General features: G+C 42.5%; 1 pseudogene; it reads left to right on the forward strand.

Annotated features, from left to right (window-relative positions):
• The first annotated feature begins 876 nt into the window (after positions 1 to 876).
• Positions 877 to 1,388, forward strand: LOC119805666 (annotated as a pseudogene).
• Positions 1,389 to 9,576: the final 8,188 nt, after the last annotated feature.

The raw sequence follows: 9,576 nt of genomic DNA on the forward strand, positions 1-9,576 counted from the left end.
CTGCATAGGTGAGGGCATGGGTGTTCCCTCTCACCTTCCCTTCCGCCTCTGTTGGCTCCCCTCTCTCACTTTACCCAGATGCTCTCACTTCCCTGTCCCCTGCGCAGCACCCACTTAGCATTCTTCGAGCCCACTCAAGTCGTTTTTCTCAATAGAGGGACACTAATTGTGGAACACAAACCCAAGCTTTTGTTACTATGTAAGTGCCATTCATTCGTAGAAGAAGGACTAACCTGGGATTATGTATCTTTCTATAGATATAAAGTCACAATCCTTCATAGCATAGGTTTCAGAGGTAAATGAATCTTTAGCTGGGCATAGTTTCCCTCCTTTAACCCTAACACTTGGGAGACTGAGGCAGGAGAATTACTGTGAGTTCTAGGGAAACTTGGACTACACAGTGAGTTATAGGTCAGCCGGGGCTACAAAGTGAGGCATTGCTTCCAGTAAACAACAAATTTGTGCACACATGTTTATACACACACACACACACACACACACACACACACACACACACACACGGCTTAAATCATGGTCATAAATATTTTATTTGGTGCTAAGGCTTGAGCCCAGAATCTCGTGCATGCTAGGTATGTTCTTATCTAAGGAGCTTCGCCACAGCCTTCTTTTGGTTTTATACTTGTTTAAAGTCTGGACTTTCTAATGACTTTTCTACTTGCCCAATGTATAATGCGTCTCTATGCTACCTTCAATCTTCCCAACCTCTTGACAAAACCATCTCTGAGAATAATTTTCTGGTATCTTCTCTCTTATAAGAAGCACTAGGGAGATGGGAGTGAAAGAGGGTGAAGTGCTTGAGCTGCCATGCTGAACTCTAAGCTTAAAAAAAAAAAACAAATTCGCCTTTTCGTCAAGATGGTGCCGAAAGCAAAGAAGGAAGTTCCTGCCCCTCCCAAAGCTGAAGCTAAAGCGAAGGCCTTGAAAGCCAAGAAGGCAGTGCTGAAAGGCGTCCACAGCCACAAAAAGAAGATCAGCACATCGCTCACCTTTCAGCTGCCCAAGACCCTGTAGCTACGAAGGCAGCCTAAATACCCCCGGAAGAGTGCGTCCAGGAGGAATAAGCTTGACCACTATGCCATCATCAAATTCCCCCTGAACACCGACTCAGCCATGAAGAAGATAGAAGACAACAACACACTTGTGTTCTTTGTGGACATCAAGGCCAACACGCACCAGATCAAACAGGCTATGAAGAAACTCTATGACATCAATGTGGCCAAAGTCAACACCCTCATAAGGCCCAACGGAGAGAAGAAGGTGTATGTCCAGTTGGCTCCTGATTATGATGCTCTGGATGTTGCCAACAAAATTGGAATCATCTAAACTGAGCCCAGCCGGCTAATTCTAAATATACAATTTTTCACCATAAAAAAAATCTCGAAAGGGGTCAGACTCTGGCCTCCAGGCGGGTCTGAGGATTCCTGCGGGGGAGTACGGGCTCCTTCAGATTGTGCTGTCAGGTTAGCTGTGTGATATTCCATCCCGCCCTGCCCCCACCTTGGCCCTTTTGTCCGGGCAGCTTCCCTGGGCTGCCTGGAATCCCTGATCCTGTGCCCTGGAGTTCCATCTGGACTGGTGAGTGAGTGAGGACCCTGGGGCAACCTGTCCTGGAAGAGAGCACAGACCCCCTCTCCCAGCTCCCTCTGCAGGCTTGTCCTTGTTTCTCACGTCCCTGCCTCTCCCAAGCTTTCCCTAGTGTTTTCAGGTGTCCTGTTCCTGTACTAAGGCCATCCACCCAAAGGGGTCAGACTCTGGCCTCCAGGTGGGTCTGAGGATTCCTGCGGGGGAGTGCGGGCTCCTTCAGATTGTGCTGTCAGGTTAGCTGTGTGATATTCCATCCTGTCCTGCCCCCACCTTGACCCTTTTCGGCTTCCCTGGGCTGCCTGGAATCCCTGATCCTGTGCAGTGGAGTTCCATCTGGACTGCCTTCCCTAGTGTTTTCAGGTGTCCTGCTCCTGTACTAAGGCCATCCACCCAAAGGGGTCAGACTCTGGCCTCCAGGCGGGTCTGAGAATTCCTGCAAGGGAGTGCAGGCTTCTTCAGATTGTGCCACAAGGAATAAGTCCTGCTCTGGTTCTGGGGAGATCCAACCAGATTCAGTCACAGCAAAGATTGGTCTAGGACACCAAGCGCCTCCCGGCTCCATTTGAAGGAAGAGATGGGCAGGCGCCAATGCAAGAACTCCTCCAACAACATGAAAGGCAACATGACATCATCAGAATCCAGACATCCCGAAACAACAAGAATTGAACACCCTACCCCAGAAGATATAGAAGAAACCGACCTTAAACAGTACTTTATGAAAATAATAGAGGACCTTAAACAGGAGGTAAAAAACTGCCATAAAGAAATGGAGATGACAAACAAAAAGGTAGATGAAATAAATAAATCTCTCAAAGATACCCAAGAAAAACAAGAAAAAGCAATCAAACAGGTAAGGGAAACAGTACAAGACCTGATAAATGAAATGGAGGTAATGAAGAAAACACAATCTGAGGGAAGACTGGAAATGGAAACTCTGAGTAAACGAACAGAAACTTCAGAGACAAGTATTTCCAACCGAATACAAGAGATGGAAGAAAGAATCTCGGACTCTGAAGATACTATAGAGGAAATAAATTCACAGATTAAAGAACTAAACAAATCTAACAAATTCTTAACACAAAACATTCAGGAAATCTGGGACACCATGAAAAAACCAAACCTAAGAATAATTGGGGTAGAAGAAGGAGAAGAATTACAACTCAAAGGCCCAGAAAACATATTCAACAAAATTATAGAAGAAAACTTCCCCAACCTAAAGAAGGATGTTCCTATGAAGGTACAAGAAGCCTACAGAACACCAAATAGACTGGATCAAAAGAAAGCATCCTCACGCCATATAATAATCAAAACACAAAACATACAGAATAAAGAACAAATATTAAGAGCTGCAAAGGAAAAAGGTCAAGTAACATATAAAGGGAAACCTATCAGAATTACACCTGATTTCTCAATGGAAACCATGAAAGCCAGAAGAGCTTGGATAGATGTGCTACAGACACTAAGGGAACATGGATGCAAGCCTAGACTACTATACCCAGCAAAGCTTGCATTCACCATCGATGGAGAAAACAAGATATTCCAGGACAAAAACAGATTTAAACAATACGTAGCCACAAATCCAGCCTTGCAGAAAGTAATAGAAGGAAAATCACAAACCAAGGAGTCCAACAATGCCCACAATAACTCAGGCATCTAGCGACCCTTCACCAGCACAACTAGAAGAAGGGAAACACACAAACTCTACTACAAAAAAATGACCAGAGTTAACAACCACTGGTCATTAATATCACTTAATATCAATGGACTCAATTCACCTATAAAAAGGCACAGGCTAAGAGATTGGATACGAAAACAGTATCCAACATTCTGCTGTTTACAAGAAACACACCTCAACCACAAAGACAGACACCTACTCAGAGTAAAGGGTTGGGAAAAGGTTTATCAAGCAAATGGACCTAAGAAACAAGCCGGTGTGGCCATACTAATTTCTAACAAAGTTGACTTCAAACTAAAATCAATCAGAAGAGATGGAAAGGGACACTTTATACTCATAACAGGAAAAATCCTTCAGAATGAAGTCTCAATCCTGAATATCTATGCCCCTAATATAAAAGCTCCCACTTATGTAAAAGAAACACTTCTAGAACTCAAGGCAGCCATCAAACCACACACACTAATAGTTGGAGACTTTAACACTCCTCTCTCACCAATGGACAGGTCAATCAGACAGAAACCTAACAGAGAATTGAAAGACTTAATGGAGGTAATGAACCAAATGGACTTAACAGACATCTATAGAACATTCCACCCAAATAGGAAAGAATATACCTTCTTCTCTGCGGCTCATGGAACCTTTTCGAAAATTGACCATATACTTGGTAACAAAGCAAACTTCCACAGTTACAAAAAAAATTAGTAACCACCTGTGTCTTATCGGATCACCATGGATTAAAATTAGAAATCAACAACAATGCTACCCCCAGAAAGCCCACAAACTCATGGAAACTCAACAGTCAACTACTGAACCACACCTGGGTCAAGGAAGAAATAAAGAAAGAAATTAAAGTCTTTCTTGAATTTAATGAAGACAAATACACAACATACTCAAACCTATGGGACACAATGAAAGCAATGCTAAGAGGAAAGTTCATAGCACTAAGTGCCCACTTAAAGAAAACGGAGAGAGCACTCATTGGTGACTTAACAGCACACCTGAAAGCTCTGGAAAAAAAAGAAGCAGACTCACCTAGGAAAAGTAGAAGACTGGAAATAATCAAACTGAGGGCAGAAATCAACAAAATAGAAACACAGAAAACAATCCAAAGAATCAATGAAACAAAAAGCTGGTTCTTGGAGAAAATCAACAAGATTGACAAACCCTTAGCCAAACTAATCAAACGGCAGAGGGAGAACACGCAAATTAATAAGATCAGAAATGAAAAGGGGGACATAACCACAGACACAGAGGAAATTCAGAGAATCATTAGATCTTACTACAAAAGCCTGTATGCCACAAAATTGGAAAATGTAAAAGAAATGGACAGTTTTTTTAGATAAATACCATATACCAAAGTTAAACCAGGACCAGGTAAATGTTCTAAATAGTCCTGTTAGTCGCGAAGAATTAGAAACTGTTATCAGAAACCTCCCTACCAAAAAGAGCCCAGGACCAGATGGTTTCAATGTGGAATTCTACCAGAACTTCCAAGAAGACCTAATACCTATACTCCTTAAGGTATTTCATAATATAGAAACACAAGAGTCACTGCCAAATTCCTTCTATGAAGCTACAGTTACCCTGATACCTAAACCACACAAAGACTCAACCAAGAAAGAGAATTACAGGCCAATCTCACTCATGAACATTGACGCAAAAATTCTCAATAAAATACTGGCAAACCGAATCCAAGAACACATTAGAAAAATTATCCACTACGATCAAGTAGGCTTCATCCCAGAGATGCAGGGCTGGTTCAACATACAAAAATCTATCAATGTAATCCATCATATAAATAAACTGAAGGAAAAAAACCATATGGTCATCTCATTAGATGCTGAAAAAGCATTTGACAAAATTCAGCACCCTTTTATGATAAAGGTCTTGGAGAGATTAGGGATACAAGGGTCATTCCTAAATATTATAAAAGCTATTTACAGCAAGCCGACAGCTAACATCAAATTAAACGGAGAGAAACTCAAGGCTATCCCACTAAATTCAGGAACACGACAAGGCTGTCCACTCTCTCCTTCTCTCTTCAATATAGTGCTTGAAGTTCTAGCAATAGCAATAAGACAACATAAGGGAATCAAGGGGATTCGATTTGGAAAGGAAGAAGTTAAACTTTCGTTATTTGCAGATGATATGATAGTGTACATAAGCGACTCCAAAAACTCCACCAAAGAACTCCTACAGCTGATAAACTCCTTCAGTAACGTGGCAGGCTACAAGATCAACTCCAAAAAATCAGTTGCCCTCCTATACACAAAGGATAAGGAAGCAGAGAGGGAAATCAGAGAAGTATCACCTTTCACAATAGCCACAAATAGCATAAGGTATCTGGGAGTAACTCTAACCAAGGAAGTGAAGGATTTATTTGACAAGAACTTTAAGTCTTTAAAGAAAGAAATTGAAGAGGATACCAGAAAATGGAAGGATCTCCCCTGCTCGTGGATTGGGAGGATCAACATAGTAAAAATGGCAATTCTACCAAAAGCAATCTATAGATTCAATGCAATCCCCATCAAGGTCCCATCAAAATTCTTCACAGATATTGAGAGGACAATAATCAACTTTATATGGAAAAACAAGAAACCCAGGATAGCCAAAACAATCTTATACAATAAAGGTACTTCTGGAGGCATTACCGTCCCTGACTTCAAACTCCATTACAGAGCTACAGTATTGAAAACAGCTTGGTATTGGCATAAAAACAGAGAAGTCGACCAATGGAATCGTATAGAAGATCCGGATCTTAAACCACAAACCTATGAACACCTGATTTTTGATAAAGGAGCCAAAAGTACACAATGGAAGAAAGAGGGCATCTTCAACAAATGGTGCTGGCATAACTGGATGTCAACCTGTAGAAGAATGAAAGTAGATCCATATCTATCACCATGCACAAAACTCAAGTCCAAATGGATTAAAGACCTCAATATTAATCTGAACACACTGAGCTTGATAGAGGAGAAAGTGGGAAGTACTCTACAACAAATGGGCACAGGAGACCGTTTCCTACGTATAACCCCAGCTGCACAGTCATTAAGGGCAACATTGAATAAATGGGACCTCCTGAAGCTGAGCAGCTTCTGTAAAGCAAAGGACACTGTCACTAAGACACAAAGGCAGCCTACTGACTGGGAAAAGATCTTCACCAACCCTGCAACTGACAAAGGTCTGATCTCTAAAATATATAAGGAACTCAAGAGACTAGACTTTAAAATGCTAATGAACTCAATTAAAAAATGGGGCACTGAACTGAACAGAGAATTCTCAACAGAAGAAGTTCAAATGGCCAAAAGACACTTAAGGTCATGCTCAACCTCCTTAGCTATCAGGGAAATGCAAATCAAAACAACTTTGAAATATCATCTTACACCTGTCAGATTGGCTAAAATCCAAAACACCAATGATAACCTTTGTTGGAGAAGTTGTGGGGTAAGGGGTACACTCATCCATTGCTGGTGGGAATGCACACTTGTGCAACCACTTTGGAAAGCAGTGTGGCAGTTTCTCAGGAAATTCGGGATCAACCTACCCCAGGACCTAGCAATTCCACTATTGGGAATCTACCCAAGAGATGCCCAATCATACTACAAAAGCATTTACTCATCTATGTTCATAGAAGCATTATTTGTAATAGCCAGATCCTGGAAACAACCTAGATGCCCTTCAGTGGAAGAATGGATGAAGAAACTGTGAAATATATACATGTTAGAATACTACTCAGCGGTAAAAAACAATGATATCTTGAATTTTGCATGCAAATGGATGGAAATAGAAAACACTATTCTGAGTGAGGTAACCCAGACCCAAAAAGATGAACATGGGATGTACTCACTCATAATCTGTTTCTAGCCATAATTAAAGGACATCAAGCCTATAATTCGGGATCCTTGAGAAGATAATAAGAAGGTGAACCCCCCAAAAAGATATAGTAATCCTCCTGGATATTGGAAGCAGACACGATCGCCAGGCAAAAATTGGGAACTTGAGGGTGGGGCGAGATGGGGCCAAGGGAAGATGGGGAGAGAAAAGCGTGAAGGGGAGAATGGGGGGAGCTCGGAGGAATGGGATGCTTGGGATACAGGAAGGGTGGATATGGGAGCAGGGAAGCATATATCTTAATTTAGGGAGCCATCTGAGGGTTGTCAAGAGACTTGACCCTAGAGGGGATCCCAGGTTTCCAGGGAGACGCCCCCAGCTAGTTCCTTGGGCAGCTGAGGAGAGGGAGCCTGAAAAGGCCAGTTCCTATAGCCATACTGATGAATTTCTTGCATATCACCATAGAACCTCCACCTGGCAATAGATGAAGAAAATGACTGAGCCCCACATTGGAGCACCGGACTGAGCTCCCAAGTTCCTGATGAGGAGCAGAAGGAGAGAAAACATGAGAAAGAAAGTCAGGACCGTGAGGGGTGCGTTCACCCATGGAGACGGTGGGACAGAACTAACGGGAGATCACCAACTCCAGTTGGATTGGGACTGATGGAACATGAGACCAAACCAGACTCTCTGAATGTGGCCGACGGTGGAGGCTGACTGAGAAGCCAAGGACAAAGGCGCTGAGCTTTGACTCCTCTGCATTGACAGGCTCTGTGGGAGCCTTCTCAGCTTGGTTGATCACCTTCCTGGACCTGGGGGGAGTTGGGAGGACCTTGGTCTTAACATAGAGTAGGGAACCCCGATGGCTCCTTGGCCTGAAGAGGGAGGGAGGTGGGTATGGGTGGAGGGGAGGGGAGGGAAGGGGAGGAGGAGGGGAGGAGATGGAAAATTTTAAATATAAAAAATAAACAAAAAAATCTCATTACCAGGACCTTGTAACCACCAGGCAAGCATTCATCATGTTCTTAGCCCTCTTCTGCAGTTCCACAATTTCTTTTTTTTTTTTTTAAATTGTTTGTTGAGTAGAATTATGACCAGATATTATCCTTGATTCTGAACATTCCACATACCAGGTCAGAAAAACCAATCTGTTTCTCTTTGGCTTGTCTCACATTAAAACTTGCCCTTTTTGTGTTTTTGTTAAATGAGTATATGGTATGAGCAGGAAAGGTGCCTCACATGCTGCCGTACTCTGGGTTTTGGTTTCCAGGTGATGGCCTCATAGGAAGTGATTGGTTTTCGGAGCTATGGCCTGATCAGATTACTCCACTGATGGATTTTAGTATGATGGCGTTAATGGGAGGTGGCGACTCATGGGAGGTGGCACTTAGCTGGAGGATGTTCCATGCCCTCTACTTCTCTCTCTGCTTCTTTCCTGCTGTGAGATGAACAGCCTCTGACACCACTTTCAACACTCATGGTTCTCTGCCTCACCTCAGGCCTAGAGGGATGGAGCAGAGGACAGACGGAAACCTCTGAGAACATGAGCTCCATCGAAGCTTCCCCCATTGGAAGTGACTCATCTCAAGTCCTCGTCACAGTGATGCAAAACAAATACAATGATGTAAGGAGTCCAAATCATATCACAGGAAAAATGGCCAAGGAGTATAATTCTGAACCTTCTCTTAGGAAAAAAAATCTTATATGTGTGTTATATTACAAAATTATTAAGCTTTTTAAGATAAAATAAAAATGGTACAGGAGGAACCACCCCCATGAGGATGCTGCAAGGGTCCAAGCACCATGCTTTACGCCTTCTTGATGTTGCTTGGATTAGACCATAGTCTGAGGACCAAGTCTTCCCAGTGTCTGTGAGTGGAGTGAGGAGCCTCAAGCAAGCTTGGATACCTTGTTAAACCACAGTTCCCATTCCTCCAAAGAAGTACAATTTCCTCCCATCTTCATGTCTAGGAAAAGGCTTCAAGAACAGAGAAAAAAAAACCCAAACTATAAATTTTATCTCAAATGGAGTAGAGACATCACCAAATCTATAAGACTGAGTCCTTGTAACAACAAGCACAGCATCCTCCTAGATCCATGTCAAATGCCACAGAAAACTCTAAATGACCTTCATAATATTACGTATCTGACCTTGAACAGTCACTGCAGCAAGGAAAAGGGGGTGCTCTTAGATCGCCCATGTCTAGACCACATGCTCATTCCAGGTCCTACTGAGCAATGTCTCATTGTCTGGAAAGTCAGTTGTTGTTGGAGAAACAGAAACAAAGGGTAATAAGGACACTGGACATTAGACTAGGAAAGAAGATTTCACCTTAAACAAATCTTGTATTTATTCTTTGATCTTGACACACAAAGATGATGCTTAAACTCCAGTGTTCCCAACTCTGGACCCTTCTCAAAGTATATAGAAGTGAAATATTTTGAAGAGTGACATCTCTCTCCCC

This window comes from Arvicola amphibius, chromosome 1, assembly GCF_903992535.2.
Source record: "Arvicola amphibius chromosome 1, mArvAmp1.2, whole genome shotgun sequence".
In the NCBI taxonomy this organism is placed as follows: Eukaryota; Metazoa; Chordata; class Mammalia; order Rodentia; family Cricetidae; genus Arvicola; species Arvicola amphibius.